Below are 15807 nucleotides of genomic sequence, written 5' to 3'. Positions count from 1 at the left end.
TTCAACAAATGTACGATCTGGTTAGTAACAGTACTAAAACAAACATTTGAGCTGCAAGCCCGTGCTATTATTCACATGTAGTGTTAAGCAAAGATGCGGACTATACAGCTGTGTACGGAATAACTGAGCCGTACAAATAAATAATCAAAATGTTAGCGGCAGGCCTCCCATCTAGAAGCCCACAACCCTACAATTGTCTTCAGTGGAAATCACAGACCCTCCAAGTGTCCCTATTTTCCCGGATTTACAGAAGCCATCCCGTTTTCTGATTTGATCCCGGAATGTTTTCCTGCTTTCCCTTACAATGTCCCTATTTTCACTGGAGAAATGCTGGAGGGTATGGCCCAGGCTAAGGAGATCGCCGAAGAATTGATGCTTTTGAATTATGGTGCTGGAGGAGACTCTTGAGAGTCCCATGGACTGCAAAACGATCAAACTTATCCATCCTTAAAGAAATCAGCCCCGAGTGCTCACTGGAAGGACAGATCCTGAAGTTGAGGCTCCAGTACTTTGGCCACCTCATGAGAAGAGAAGACTCCCTAGAAAAGACCCTGATGTTGGGAAAGATGGAGGGCACAAGGAAAAGGGGACGACAGAGGATGAGATGGTTGGACAGTGTTCTCGAAGCGACTAGCATGAGTTTGGCCAAACTGCAGGAGGCAGTGAAAGATAGGCATGCCTGGCGTGCTCTGGTCACGCCTGGCGTGCTCATGGGGTCACGAAGAGTCGGACACGACTGAACGACTGAACAACAACAACAAGGAGATACAACCTCTAGAGGACATCTAAAGGCAACCCTGTATAGGGAAGGTTTTTTATGTTTACTGTTTTATTATGTTTTTATATATGTTGGAAGCTGCCCAGAGTGGCTGGGGCAACCCAGTAAGATGTGTGGGGTATAAATACAACAACAACAAACAACAACAACAACAACAACAGAATAGGACACCCCTATTTTCATTGGAGAAATGTTGGAGGGTAAGGGGGTCATACTGTTTTGAATGCCATTTCCAACATTTTGCCATTGCAGCCTACAGCCTGAAGTGCCGCTTCTGTATGCGGGAGACCCCCGAATTTGGCTGTGACAGCAAAGTAAACGTATGTTTCCCAAGACCTAACGAACAGTGTATTTCTATCACTTTCTATGAGGGTAAGTTGAACTCATGTCGGGTGGCCATGAGCAGTGTTATTTGCTTTTCCTGAACTGTTAGGGCGATTTCCATGCTTTTGTAGCTAAACATAGTATCGTGTACAAGAGGGAGGCATTGGCAGACCTGGGGCGGGACGGGGTGTGTCCTAAGGTTTGCAGAACAACAACAGCAAAACAACCTTGAGAATCTCCCCCCTCCCCCACACAAATGTAATGAATAATTTTTAAAGAAATAAAGAGAAAATAAAAGAAGGTTGGAATAACACCACGAGGACAGGCACAGAATGTTTTGTTTGAAAAATAAAACGGAAAAAGCAGGTGGGAAGGAGAACGGAACGGCTGGAGAAGAAGGGAGAAAGAGATATGAAGATAGGGGAAAAAAGGACAGAGAGAACTCTCTCGTTGTCTGGATAGGTCACATATATTCCCTCCTGGACAGCATTGAAAGCACACCTCTCCCCGCAAATAATCCTGGGAAATTTAGTATGCCCCTCACAGAGCTACAGTTCCCAGCATCCTCAACAAACTGCAGGTCCTCAGATGATCTTTGGGGAAATAATGTGCTTCAAATGTTTGACGTGCCCTCAGGCTGGATCAGTCCAATTGCCCACCTAGCCCAGCACCCTGTTCTCATAGGGGCCAACCTGTGGGAAGCACTTAAGTGGGACGTAAGCGCAACAGCACTCTCCACTCCTGTGGCTTCCAGCAACTGGCATTGCTGCCTCCAGCTGTGGAAGAAGAGCCACCGATAGTCCTCTCCTCTACGAATTTGTCTGATTCTCATTTTAAGCAGCGATGTGCAAGACAGTGGACTAGGGGCAGTAGCCCTCCTAAATGCTCCTGGTGAATTGGAGTATTAAAGTATGAAAACCTGGTGCCTCCTTCCCAAAGCCTGGGAAGCTTCTGCCCAGATTAGGGTGGTGGTGGTGCGGTGCAGTGTGATGCTCAGATGGGGTCCAAGAGTCTTCCTGCCACCTTCCCAGGGGCGTACGAAGGGTGTGGCATAGGGTGCGTGCGCAGTCAGTATGGGTGCTGTGTGTGCGGTGTCCAGACGGGCATCTGCACGGGCTGCTGCTCGCACAGCGACTATATGGGCTGCTGCGCGTGCACAGTCTGTACAGACGTTGCGCACGTGCCACCGGGCGGTTCGTCCAGCCCCTCGGAGTCCCGGCCCGGGTGCCGGAGAGAGTTCCTCCATGACTGCACCTTCCCACAGCCCACCCGGCTTTGGGAAGGAGGCAGCAGGGCTCCAGCATCCTGTCAGAGGCCTGGCACTCTTTGCCAAACCCCAGGGGGTTTCTGCTTGGCTTAGGGAGAGAGGCGCAAAGCTCACACATGCGGCCTTTGGGAGAACCCAGTGAGCTGTAATCCCATCCTGTTCTTGCTTCTCTCCTTTTACTCCCTTTCCCGATGTTTTTACAGGTAACAGAGTGATGTACCGGTTGGAAGGCTGCACCAACAGTCACAGGGACTGCACACGTAGAATGGGAGCGAAAAGAGGAACCATTATAAAAATTGTTTGCTGCAAGAGAGATATGTGCAACTACTCGCTGGGTGGTTTCCACTAGTGCTTAAAGAAAACTCAGGCGAAATCAGAAGTGTGGGTTCCCTGGAAATGCAGCATCCTTAGATATTTTCAGCTGAAACAGCAGCATGGTCTGTGAAAGTGTGTGAGCACTGCTCAGATTGAGAGTGGGGGGGGGGTGAGACTGAGCTTTGCCAATGAACTTTGCCTGTAAGCATTAAATTTCTCTTTCTTCCCTTCTTCCCATTCCCTTCTTCTTCCCTTCCTCCCATTTCTCTCTCTCTTATCGCACCCTTGCCTCGCAGAGATTAATTAGACTCGGACGTTGCAGATAGGGATGGGAGATTTGTCAGTTTGGGTACTCAGCGTCTCACCTTCCCAATCTTAAAATTTAGTTCTCCACACTTCTGCAGCAATTTGCAGATTTATTCACTTTTCACACCCTCCTAGAAATCTATCGGCATTTTTGTGTGTACTCCTCCCGAATAACACACACCTTTGCATGCAGTTTTGCTTAATTGTATAAATTTTTGAAGGAATTTACCCAAATATAATTCAACTTTGTATGTTATTTTCACTAATGTATTCATTTTTAATCACACTTTTGCCTAATATAAGCATTTTGGTAAACATGGTTTTGGTTGGAGAACTGCACTGCAAAAATTGGGCGAGTCTGAATTTTGAAAGGTGGCTGTGCTTTGGCTCTCATATTGTTTCAGAAAATTATGAGGCTTCTTTGGTGTCTCTGTGTTAAATTGTGCTTTCAGTGTATGGTGTGTCAGCACCCTTATGACTGGTGATAACGTTCAAAAAGCTCATAAAAAAACTTCACAGAATTGCAGCTGTCTAGTGGAAGCAGTAAATTATTTTTCTTGCAGTAAACCATAGTTTAACTTCCTTAGTTTCTGTGGGATGTAATCCATTGGAACAGTCAAATACGAATGGAGCCAGTGTGGTGTAGTGGTTAAGAGCGGTAGACTCGTAATCTGGTGAATCGGGTTCGCGTCTCCGCTCCTCCACATGCAGCTGTTGGGTGACCTTGGGCTAGTCACACTTCTCTGAAGTCTCTCAGCCCCACTCACCTCACAGAGTGTTTGTTGTGGGGGAGGAAGGGAAAGGAGAATGTTAGCCGCTTTGAGACTCCTTCGGGTAGTGATAAAGCGGGATATCAAATACAAACTCCTCCTCCTCCTCCTCCTCCTTTTCTTCTTCTTCATCATAAGGTTTCCAAATGGTTTCTTTCTTTCTTGACCTCCCCTGCAAAATGAGTGAGCCATGTGTAATCGTAGCTATGCTATTCTGTCTGACACCAAGGAAAACAGAAGGGGGGGGGGCATTTGATTTATGCTCAACAAAGGATTTAACAATGTTTTTATTATGCTCTCCCCCCTTGACTGAGGTTAAATGGACTTTATTTAAATTATCTTTGGACTGGACCAGGAGTGTGAAAGAACAATTAAGAGTAAGAAGTTGAACAACTGCTAATTAAATTTGGCAAAAGCTTGCATTTGTAAAAAGGCTCTGCTTTTTTAAACTGTGTGCTGAGGAAGAACCCCAGAGTGGAATTTGTGGAGTTATTTAAAGCTGCAACCTTCACACAAGCTGGTGAACATGATCTCAAAGGAATGGATTGTGACTTTGTAAACATTGCAGAGAACTGAACAAAGGAGGGTGGCACTTATCTATCTCAACACACCAGGTCTGGGAAAACATTTATGAAGACTACACACATGAAATGGATTTTATATTTTTGAAAAGTAACAGAGGTACTGAGTAAGGGAATTAGAGAGGTCAGTTGTGAGAATGGGCTAACATCAAGAGTAGGATGAAGAGGAGATTAAAGAAGAATGAAGTGGCTACACTAGGAAGTAATGGACATATGTTTGCAACAGGAGCAGGAAACCTATTTTTTTTAAAAAGAAATTGTATTAAATTTAAATAATTTGTACTGATTTGTATTAATTTGGAAAAATCAATAAAACATAATATAAATAGATCAGTATTTTCAATAACACATTCTGTAATTTGCCCATTTCTTTCTTTTCCTTTTTTAATATATATATACAAAAAAAAATCTAGTTTCAAGTCTAGCCAATACAATAAAAGCACGTAAGGAGGAACCATGCTCAACGATGCAACATTTCATCTGGTGGAATCATAAACATGTTTACTCAGAAGGAAATCTCACTAAGTTCAGTTGGGTTTATTCTACAGTCAGCATGGATAGGGTTGCGGCCCTAGCCATATGTCACCCGCACGCTAAGATCCTTCGTTGCAATTGTCTTCATTGTCGCAGCAATCAACTGTAATTTGCAAATCAATGGGAGAAAATATCCATTCGGTTCCACATCTGTAGTCATCTGTATAACAGTCCTTCACTTTTCTCACGAAATCTTGACCTGGAATTGCGGAAAGAAGAGGGCATCTTTGGGTTATGACATCTATTAAATAATATATGTGCCACTGTCTGGATCAAACAGTGGGTGACCCATATTTTTTTCTGCATTAGGGAGGGGGGCACCTGCCAATTTTGGTTCCTCTCAGTTTCTCCTTTCTCCATTCTGAAGTTCAGTTCTCCACATTTCCACATCAGTCGGTGGATTAAAAGAAAAAAAAAATAGTTCAAGTGAAAATTAATCAGCATTTATAGCAGATTTCTCCTAAAACATACCTTTTTTCATTTGCAGTTCTGCTTAATATACACAACTTCCCTTAATATAAAAGACTTTGTATGTTACCTTCACTAATGTGTGCATTTTTATACACACTATAGCAGGGGGTCAGTGCGCCCACGATTTTCAGCTTCTGTGTGTGCACAGACATGATTTCCAGCGTCTGCATCTGTGCAGACGCGATTTCCAGTGCCGCGGAAGCGAGTCCCTGCACTGCGCTGCGCTGGTGGCTCAGTTCGGCGGTGGCTTGTGAGCTAGTCAAATGACCCCCATGGGCCTTAGGTTGTAGACCCCTGTACTATAGTATATGGATATTTGTACATGATTTAGCTGGGCAACTGGCTTGCAAAATCTGAAGTGTACATTTTGAAGAAAGGCTGTACTTCAGTTCATACCTTGTTTAGGAAAACCTGAATTAGAAACGTTCACCTGCAAATGTGAACTGAATCGAATCTGACTCCCTGTGTTTGTCCCTCATATATCTCAGAACATATGAGATGAGGGGCAAAGAGGCTCCCCATCAGAAGAAGAAGAAGAAGAACAAGAAGAAGAAGAAGAAGAAGAAGAAGAAGAAGAAGAAGAAGCAGCAGTCCAGGCACCTTAACTAACACAATGTCTGCAAGGGCAGAACTTTTCTGTTCCCCGTTGTGGAAAATGTGCCATGAGATTCTCCTTGTGGCAGACATCCTCTTAACTGGTGGTTAGGCTACAACAATCGTGTTAAGTTGAGCTCTGCCCTATTGCAATGTTGTTGTTGTTGTTGTTGTTGTTGTTGTTGTTGTTGTTGAGTCGTTCAGTCGTGTCCGACTCTTCGTGACCCCATGGGCCAGAGCACGCCAGGCACCCCTATTCTCCACTGCCTCCTGCAGTTTAGTCAGACTCATGTTGGTAGCTTCGAGAACACTGTCCAACCATCTCATCCTCTGTCGTCCCCTTCTCCTTGTGCCCTCCATCTTTCCCAACATCAGGGTCTTTTCCAGGGAGTCTTCTCTTCTCATGAGGTGCCCTATTGCAAGTTACAATAAACGCTGGGTGCCTCCTGGATATTGGACTTCAATTAATTCCCTTGGTTCTGTGGTTTACTTAAAAGGTGGTCCCTCACCTGGGTAGCAAACAAAGTGGTGTAGAAGTAAATTCTTACCACCACAGGAATGGCAACTTTTCACTAGCATAGGAGAGAACGTCACTTGGTTTGAAGCTGAATCTGCTCCCAAACTTTGGTATCCCCAGTGCTTTCAGCAATGGAGAATCAAATCTGTCCCTCCTCTGCCCCCAAAGAATTGTAGTTCAATTCTGCTTCTCGCTTGTTGGTCACCCCAGAGTGTGACAGAAGATTGAACATGTGTGACAGAATTTGGGGAACCAGTCCTCTATAAAGAGATCGTCTGATAGCACAACGGTTACTTGGAACCAGGACTTCTTTGAAATACAAGAAGAATAAAAGTGTACATCCATCAAGAAGTCTCAATATGGATTTGAAAACAGTGGGGTGGTCCCAATGTGTTGTGTTGGGATTTTCCATTCCACCTTTAGTTGCAGACATGGGTTTGCTACGTGTCACATGTCTGTTTACTTTCCAGCACAGTTTGCTGGCGTGAGCAGAACTTCCGCTGTATTGCTTTTGCTTTTGACCATCTCTCCTAGGAGAAGGCAAGGAGAAACAACATGTTTCTTTGTCTTGATTTATATTTAATAAATCCGTAGTTCATAGTACGTATCCACAGACTCAGCCACTTCTGTTGTGCAGTGTACCTGTATAGCGTGCTCAAGTCTGGGAGGCTTGAGTCATTGATTTATGTCAGAGCCAGAGGTCGATGGATCTTCGCAGCAGCACAGCTGGAAGGAGACGACCCAGCTGGGGGCTAGCCAGTTGGCCATTCGAACCCAAAAGCCAACACTTTTTGTGTGACCTGTTGCACTGCCTCCCCTGCCGGCAGGGGCGTAGCTAGGTAAATTGGTACCCGGGGGCAAAAAATAATAATTGTCCCCCCCCCCCAGACATGGGAAGGTCAGGTGGTACCCGGTGCGGAAAATTTCTTGTCCACCCCCCGCAAAAATGGTTTTACGTTATTTCATATTTTCTTACAAAGGAATAATAACAAGTAATAATAAAAAAAACCTTTTATTTATATCCCGCCCTCCCCGGCCAAAGTCGGGCTCATGGTGGCTAACACCAGATACATAACATTGGTATAAAATAAAATAAAAAATGAATTACCTCCTAAAAACCTCTCATAGTCTAATTAGGGTTAGGGTTGGGAACAATAGTAAGTGTTCTCTGAACTGAAATTTCAGCCTTCATGACATAGGAAAACAGCCAAGTGAACAGCTATTTTGGTGGAGGGGGGTCAAGATATTAACCGATATGCATGAAATTTCATATATAGCTATATAATCCTTAGTATAGTAAGATAAGACCTTCGGAGCAGGCATTTTCCAAACAAAATTCAAAAAATATTTCATTTTTTTCCAATCCCCCCCCCCAAAATTCCTTGCTAATTTGTCACCCCCTCCATTATGGAATATGGGGCGGCCCGCCCCCCTCGCCCCCCTTGCTACGCCCCTGCCTGCCGGGACACAGTTTGTAGTTTGTTCTCCTTCCATTACACTGGTTTACATGGACTTTTCGACTCCACCACACTTAACATTTCAAAGAACGTTTTAGCACCTTTATCTAGGTTGGCCTTTTAATGCACTTGTGCTGTTGTGTTTACAGCTATGGAACCAGCTTTCAGAGAAGGCCTCAGGCTATTTGCACATGACTACTTGTGTTAGACAGGGATGCACACACACATACACACAGAACCACACAATCCAGACGAGCAAGAGACCTTATCCAAATTCCAAATTATTGCATTTGAGCCAGGAACCTCCCTCTCCAAAGAGGGTCTGGAGGAAGGCCTGTGATGCGTGTGTTTTGTAGAGGAGGTGTGGCCTGAGGAAAGTCCTAACAATCAGGTAGAGAGACTGGGGAGGGAAGCCATCAGTCTCTGGGCCTGAGGTCACCCCGCTCACCTTACTTTAGAGACTGCAAATGGTTTATTGTTTTGAAATGATGTGACTAGCGTCTGAAGGGACATCCACCTGCTGCTGTTCCAGCCTTTCTGCCCATCCAATATAATATCCACTGTGGGCTGCTCTCTGACAGCATGACACTCCATTGTGGCTGGAGAAATAATTGTGGGTGGCATATAAATTATAAAATAATAATAATAATAATAATAATAATAATAATAATAATAATAATGAGTCTGAACTAAATATTGGTACTCTTCTGTCATATTACAGTGGTACCTTGATTCTCAAATGCCTTGCTACTCAAACGCCGAAAACCTGGAAGTAAGTGTTCTGGTTTTTGAGCATTTTTCAGAAGCCAAACGCCCAATGTGGCTGTCGGCTACTGTTTCTGGCTCGCCTGCCCCAGAAGCTGTGCCATGGTTTTTGAACATTTTGGAAGTCAAGCGGACTTCTGGAACAGATTAAGTTTGGCACTTTTGTTTTTTGCTATTTATTTTGCGTTTTTGTTTTTGAGGCTTTTTCGGTTCATTTGTTTTTGTGACTGTGTGCAACCCAGTTCAGCTACTGATTGATTGTGTGGCTGTGGAAATGGATAAAAGCCCCTCGTCCAAATAATGACTATCATCAGTGCAGGTAAGAATTTTTTTATTTTTATTTTTTATCATCTACAATACTGTCTTATTTATTTTATGGTACAGTACTGCCAACCTAGCAGTTCGAAAGCATGCCAAAAAGTGCAAGTAGATAAATAGGTACCGCTGCGGCGGGAAGGTAAATGGCATTTCTGTGCGCTGCTTTGGTTTCGGTGTTCCGCTGCACCAGAAGCGGCTTAGTCATGCTGGCCACATGACCCGAAAAAAATGTCTGTGGACAAACACCAGCTCCCTCGGCATGTAAAGCGAGATGAGCGCCGCAACCCCAGAGTCGTCTGCGACTGGACTTAACTGTCAGGGGTCCTTTACCTTTTACCTTTTTTTACATTGATTATTGCTTTCATTTTATGGATCAATGGTCTGGTTAGATAGTAAAATTCATGTTAAATTGCTGTTTTAGGGGTTGTTTTTAAAAGTCTGGAACAGATTAATCCATTTTGCATTACTTTCTATGGGAAAGCACACCTTGGTTTTGGAACGTTTGGTTTTGGAATGGACCTCCGGAACGGATTAAGTTTGAGAACCAAGGTACCACTGTAATATCAAACTTCTGAGTAGCATCATTATAAAACCAATGCTTTTATCCCTCTACTCCTACAAAGCCTCAAATTTTCAGCCAAATCAGTTCTTCTGCACTAGTCCTCAAAGTAGCTGCCTTTTGCACTCAAACCAGGGCCCTTGGGCGACTGACTGACTAACATATTGTGATGCAGGCAAAAATCTGTTTGCCCAAACTCCACCTTCTACACAAGCAATAAAGTCACAGGAAGCATGCCCTCCGTTGCATCTCAACAACGGAGGCAAAGGACGGGTGCAAAAAGAAAAGAAATATCCCACAAGGACTCCTTACTTATATATCGTTTCTCCGTCATGCAGCCCCCATGTGAAACTTTGCAGAATCCTGTTACAGGATAGCAGTTCTGTGTCGCCTTCGTCACTGTGCATTTTGGGCAGGTGATCCCATGTGCTGTGAAAGACAGATGTTATATTTGAGTCTGCATACCCTCTTTGGAGGGGGGTATGTTCATTGTAGAAAACGGCATCTGTAAAATTTAAATTAATCAGGTGTAAAAATAAAAAAGGGGGAGGATCCGCCATAACAGAACAGGGCATTGCAGCCGGGAGCCACCACACTGTGCCCTGGCCTCAGTTCACTGTTGAATAAATTGGGGGCATCTACATATGAAACATCCTCTTGCAGGTGGGACTTACCTCCTGGGCTGAGATCAAAGAAAATATAAGCAGCAAAAAGCCAAGAGAGAGCCATCCATGGCCCCCAAGACCTTGGGAAGAAGCTGTGCCCCATTGAATGGCCTTTTTGTATAGAAAGAGTGAAGCAGCTTCTTCTCTGGCCCTTCAGTGAGATCAGGCAGGGCTCCTGGAAAGTCTGTAACAAGACAAGTTGCCCCCAGCAAGAAGTTATTCAAAGTAAGGAACAGATGGGCCAATAATTGCTATATAAGGTCAAATGGGACCTTATTGGCTCCTCAGGTTACCTAATCCTGCTGGACATGAAAGCTCTGGGGGCGGACTTGAAAGCCTCAAGCCATCTACAGGAGTACCTGCAGACTTCCCCAGTAGAACAAAGAGGCAGGAACCTGATTTCTACCACTTTCTTCTCTAGTACAAGGTTTCAGGTGTCTCACATGCTGACTATAAAATACAGCTACATTCATAAATTGAGCTAAACGCTAAGTGCACTTTCCTGTGTTTTCTCTACTAGCCCATCCAATAGCCAAAACTGGCTTTTAGTCTCACCGTATGCTGAAAAGGTCATTAAAATACAGGCTTTCAGGTAAGGTTTTAAAAAAGGAGCCAAAAGCATTCCAAAGGATATAACTTTATTGCATCTGTTTATTGTTTATCTTTTAAAATCTCAATGCAGCTTAAAAAATATTAAAAGACAGACAGTGGTATTCAATGTTAGTCCTACTTAGAGTAGACCCATTGAAGTTAGTAGACATGGTTAGCTTACCTTCATTACTTTCAGTGGGCCCTCTCTGGGTAGGACTTAGCTGTATCAAACATTTAGAATCCATTTAGAATGAAATATAAGAATCATAGAAGCGTTCACCCACCAAAAAGAATTAAAATGAAGGTATTCTAAACCACTTGAAGGTGAACACCGAACCTGGCTAGAATCATATCACATGCTGATTAAACAGAGATTCCCCCAAACTTGAGTAAACAAGGACACTTTCACTTTGGTACATAAAAACTAAAAAATAAAAATTGAAAGCAGCAGGCAACCTTCCTTGGGGACAGTATACCATAGTTGAATAGGCACCTAGAGAAGGACTGAAGAGGTAGCCCTGGAGGTATTTAATAATTTTAAATAGTTCACATCAATCAGCAACTGATGTGCCGAAAGCTGAAATGGAATGTTATCCTAGCATAATCTAAAAGAACAGTTTTCACTACATTCTTGGGACTGAGCGATTTCCTTTACCCTTCTCCTTCTGCTCCAGGCACAAAACATTAAAAGGCAAAGGGTACACCTGCTTTATCAAAAGGAACAAGGTGCATCTCCTTCTGCCCACTTCATCCTACCTTGGGACAAGGTAGTTCTTCCAGGCTGATAATGACCTAAGTCTCACTGCATGTGTCTGGGGCTGTTCAAGACATGTCCCACTTCTGGGCTCCCCAAAGGCAGCAGGTTGGCCAATGTGAGAACAAAATGCTAAACTAGGTAGCCTTTGATCTGATGCATCAGGGCTCTTTTAATGTTGTTAATAGGGCTGTGCAAAGACCTCACAGTCTCATACCCTCCAACATGTCCCAGCTGAAAAATGGGATGTACGTCTTCCAGGCCGTGCCCCTGCACAAGTTACCTGACCAGTGAGATACCGCAGAGCTAAAAAATGTTCATTCCTGGGTGTCATGCTCTTGCATGAGTGCATGGCCCCCCAACACAGGATTTCTCGATATAATCAGGAGAGTTGAAGGGCATACAATTAGCCCCGTGACTTCCAATATATGGCCCCTGGAATGTGCCAGTTTACCCTGTGCTGCACTAATGGACACCCTCCCCACCTGGATCTGTCTCTTCAGCAGTTCAGGGGCAGATCTAAGGGTTTCTGGTGGTTTTCTAAAACCCCGTTTAAACATATAGTTAAATATAGGGTTTTAAAATACATTTTGAAGTGAGTGCACCAGAAATGTGCAGCACTGCATCCTCCCGTTTACCAGCTTGCAAGGTGCAAAGTCTGAACCTTATTGTACCTTCCCAAGTGGCTTCCGAGGCCTGGATCCCTGGATTCCAAGGCCCGTGGAAGGCCTGATTTTTTTCAGGATTTGGGCCTCTTTTGAATCTGGTGCACAGCTCTGGCTATTGACCTTTGCTACTATACTTTGACATGAATTAGAGTATTTTGATGACCATGTCATTAACTCTAGTAGGCAACAAAGAGGACTAACCGCAATGCACAGCTTGAAATCTCAGAATGATCTTCACTCACCTCCCTAAAAGTTATATGTAATTCATTTCCAGTCCCAGGAGACACTGGAGATTTGTAGCTGGTGTGTCTATATGAATGAGGTTCTGTGTCTGTAAATTTTATCCACTTTGGCCAAAAGGGGAAAAACACACACACACATTGTAGCTGCTTTTAGAATCCGCATGATAGTGAATGGGAGAACAAAGAGCTTCATTTTATACTTGTGGGATGTGATCCATGAGAGGCAGTCAAGTACAACATTCCTTGTAATGCTAAAGAGGACATGTGGGGGAATGTTTGGTCGATACTTCATGTTCCTCCTGGCTGGGACATCCTTCCTTTTGCATGTGATAGAAGGTGGGTGTGACCTTACCTGTCCAGGTAATAAAAGGACGAGTCATGCAGCACCCCTCCCTCTTTTTGACTTCCTTCGTCATTTGACCAGCTTTTAGCTAGGACTACTCTGCTAGGTCTCAGCTAGCAGAAGCACTGGGGTTATTCCCCCATATGGGTTAGATCCACATGTACATATTTGTAACTAAGTCTTCAGGAACTCACAGGAACTGTGAACTGATGTGAGTAAATGTCTTTTATTATCTTTGAATAAGATTGTGGCATATATAATCTTTTTAAGAGGGATTCAAGGGAATTTACCTGGAACGTACAATTCAATCTGAGACAGATTCAATTGTATAATAGTGATAGGCTTACACGAGTTTGCAGTCAGTTATCTCCTGTTCGTGAGAAGGGGAATGTAAACTCTGCTAAGTAAAGGAACTTGCTAGAGCAAGTTAGGAAGGATATTAATAAACAATATATCCTCTCCTGCCACCCTGAACATTCCCACAATACTGAACTGCTTGGAACCCTAAATGCAGACTGAACCAGAGAGAGCACACAGAGATTCAGAAACAGACCAGACTGTAACAAATGAATTAATAATAAGAGATCTACCATATTTTTTATTGTTGTAAGTTGTTTTTAATGTGGTTTTTTAACACTTTAACCTGGCCTGGGAGCTTAGGGTGAGGGGCAGGTAATAATAATAATTTTGTTGTTGTTGTTGTTCAGTCGTTCAGTCGTGTCCGACTCTTCGTGACCCCATGGACCAGAGCACGCCAGGCACCCCTATCCTCCACTGCCTCCCTCGGTTTGGCCAAACTCATGCCAGTCGCTTTGAGAACACTGTCCAACCATCTCATCTTCTGTTGTCTCCTTCTCCTTGTGCCCTCCATCTTTCCCAACATCAGGGTCTAATAATAATAATAATAATAATAATAATAATAATAATAATAATAATATGTTTAGAAACAGAGTTGTACAGGTAAAAGGTGGATCTCAGGTCTTCTGAACACCCACAATTTCTGCCTTGCTTGCCCTTCCATTGCAAAAACCAAGGGCAGCGGACAGCATTCCAACCGCATATTGCACTAACATGCAGGGCACAGAATCAGGCCTGTGATGCTACCTGCCTCTCTGATGCTGCTTGCTCCCCAGCTAGAGGGAAGATGGACAAAGCAAGAACAAGGCCCAGGATCTGGCTATGCGTGGCACTCTGCAGTGTCCACTAGAACAGTGTTTTTCAACCTTTTTTGGGCAAAGGCACACTTGTTTCATGAAAAAAATCACGAGGCACACCACCATTAGAAAATGTTAAAAAATGTTTAAAAATTTAACTCTGTGCCTATATTGACTATATATAAAGTAATTTTTCAATTTTTCCCACGGCACACCAGGCAACATCTCGCGGCACACTAGTGTGCCGCGGAACAGTGGTTGAAACACACTGCACTAGAAGAACTGCTGCCTGCCAAGGTACTTAGGAAGGTAAAACAATAATCAAACTCTGCATAAGCCAGCTTTCAAATCCTTATTTTCACCTCTAGGAAAAAGGTACATTATGGAGGAAAATATGGCGGCTGCTGGATGGTGGTGGCAGGGGCATTGCAAGGGGTGTGCGGGGTGTGTGGTCTGGCCCTGGTGTCATGCCTGGGTGTGTGTGTGACAAAATCTCCCCGGGAAGATCGGCGTGGAGGCGCTTCCACCCCCGGCGGGTGGATATGCAAGATTGGCGCGGTCGCTGTGAAAATATTCCCACTGATTGCACAGATACACCCGGCGTGCGGTGCTGACCGCCAGGGATACACCCCTTGGCAGGCGGCACTCACAACTGCGGTGGCCAGCGCCGTACACCTGGCGTGATTGGCAGGCAGTGCTGCCACCCCTGGGAGGATTGGCACGCTGCCGATGGCACCCCCGGGAGGATCGGTGCACCCCTGTGGGCGGATCGCCCTGCCCCCAGGTGCATGTCATGTTTGCCGCTCCTCTGCCACTGGGGGGGGGGGTGGTAAGAGTGTGTTTTTTCTAAGTGCCCAAGGGAAGTATTTGTGAAGCTGCTCAAGGATACTGTGAGATGGCACAAACTGTGATGCTGTATCTATAGGTGCATTCAAAAATATGCATAGACAATGGCAATGGAATACTGTATATGAAGAAAGGCTCAGATGCACCCAAGGCTACAGTCCCAGGCCCTGTTGTAATGTTTGTGCAGGAACAGGCACCCATGGAAAATCCGTTCAGATTCATGAAAGCAGATGAAATGAGGAAGAGCCTCAACTTTTCACCAGTCTGAACAGGGTGTGCAATGGGAATTAAGGAGTCACTGAAGCTGAGTGTATTTGGAAAGAGACCAGCCAGCATTTAAAATCATGTTTATTTAGTTCTTCACAGGATTTATAGGTGGCGCTACAACACAATCATCAGATTGTAAGACACCCTGATGATTGTGTCTTACAATCTGAAATAAATATTAAGATTCTGACCATTTGTACAGATAAATGTTTCCATAATATGCTCTGTGATTTGTCAATTATATCCTGTTATCTATCTATATTATTTTTCATGAAACAAATTTCAAATCTAGCTGATACACATTAGAAGAAGGGATGCAATTTTTCATCTAGCGCAATCATATGCATGTATAATCAGAAGGAAATTCGACTGGGTTCCATGGTGCTTAATCCACAAGAGGTATTGGTAGGATTTCAGCCTTATCCATTATGTTTGTCTTCACCCACACTCTACCATTTGTCGTTGCAATTGTTTTTGGTGCAGCAGCGTCTCTCATGTTCAGTTTTATCCGCATGGTTTCTCCATTTGCTTTGACATGTGGAATTATCTACATAACAGTCCTTGGTTATTTTCAACACTTTGCCATCTGGGATTGTGGAGAGAAGAGGGCATATTTGTGTTACTTATGTGGTATTTCCTAATACCTGTGCTTACTGATGTAAGACCCATCTCATATTTTTTTGTGTATAGTGCATTAGGAATGGACCACCCAGTGATTTCA

This window comes from Lacerta agilis, chromosome 2 (assembly GCF_009819535.1).
Source record: "Lacerta agilis isolate rLacAgi1 chromosome 2, rLacAgi1.pri, whole genome shotgun sequence".
Classification (NCBI taxonomy): domain Eukaryota; kingdom Metazoa; phylum Chordata; class Lepidosauria; order Squamata; family Lacertidae; genus Lacerta; species Lacerta agilis.
Note: the sequence above shows the minus strand (reverse complement) of the source record.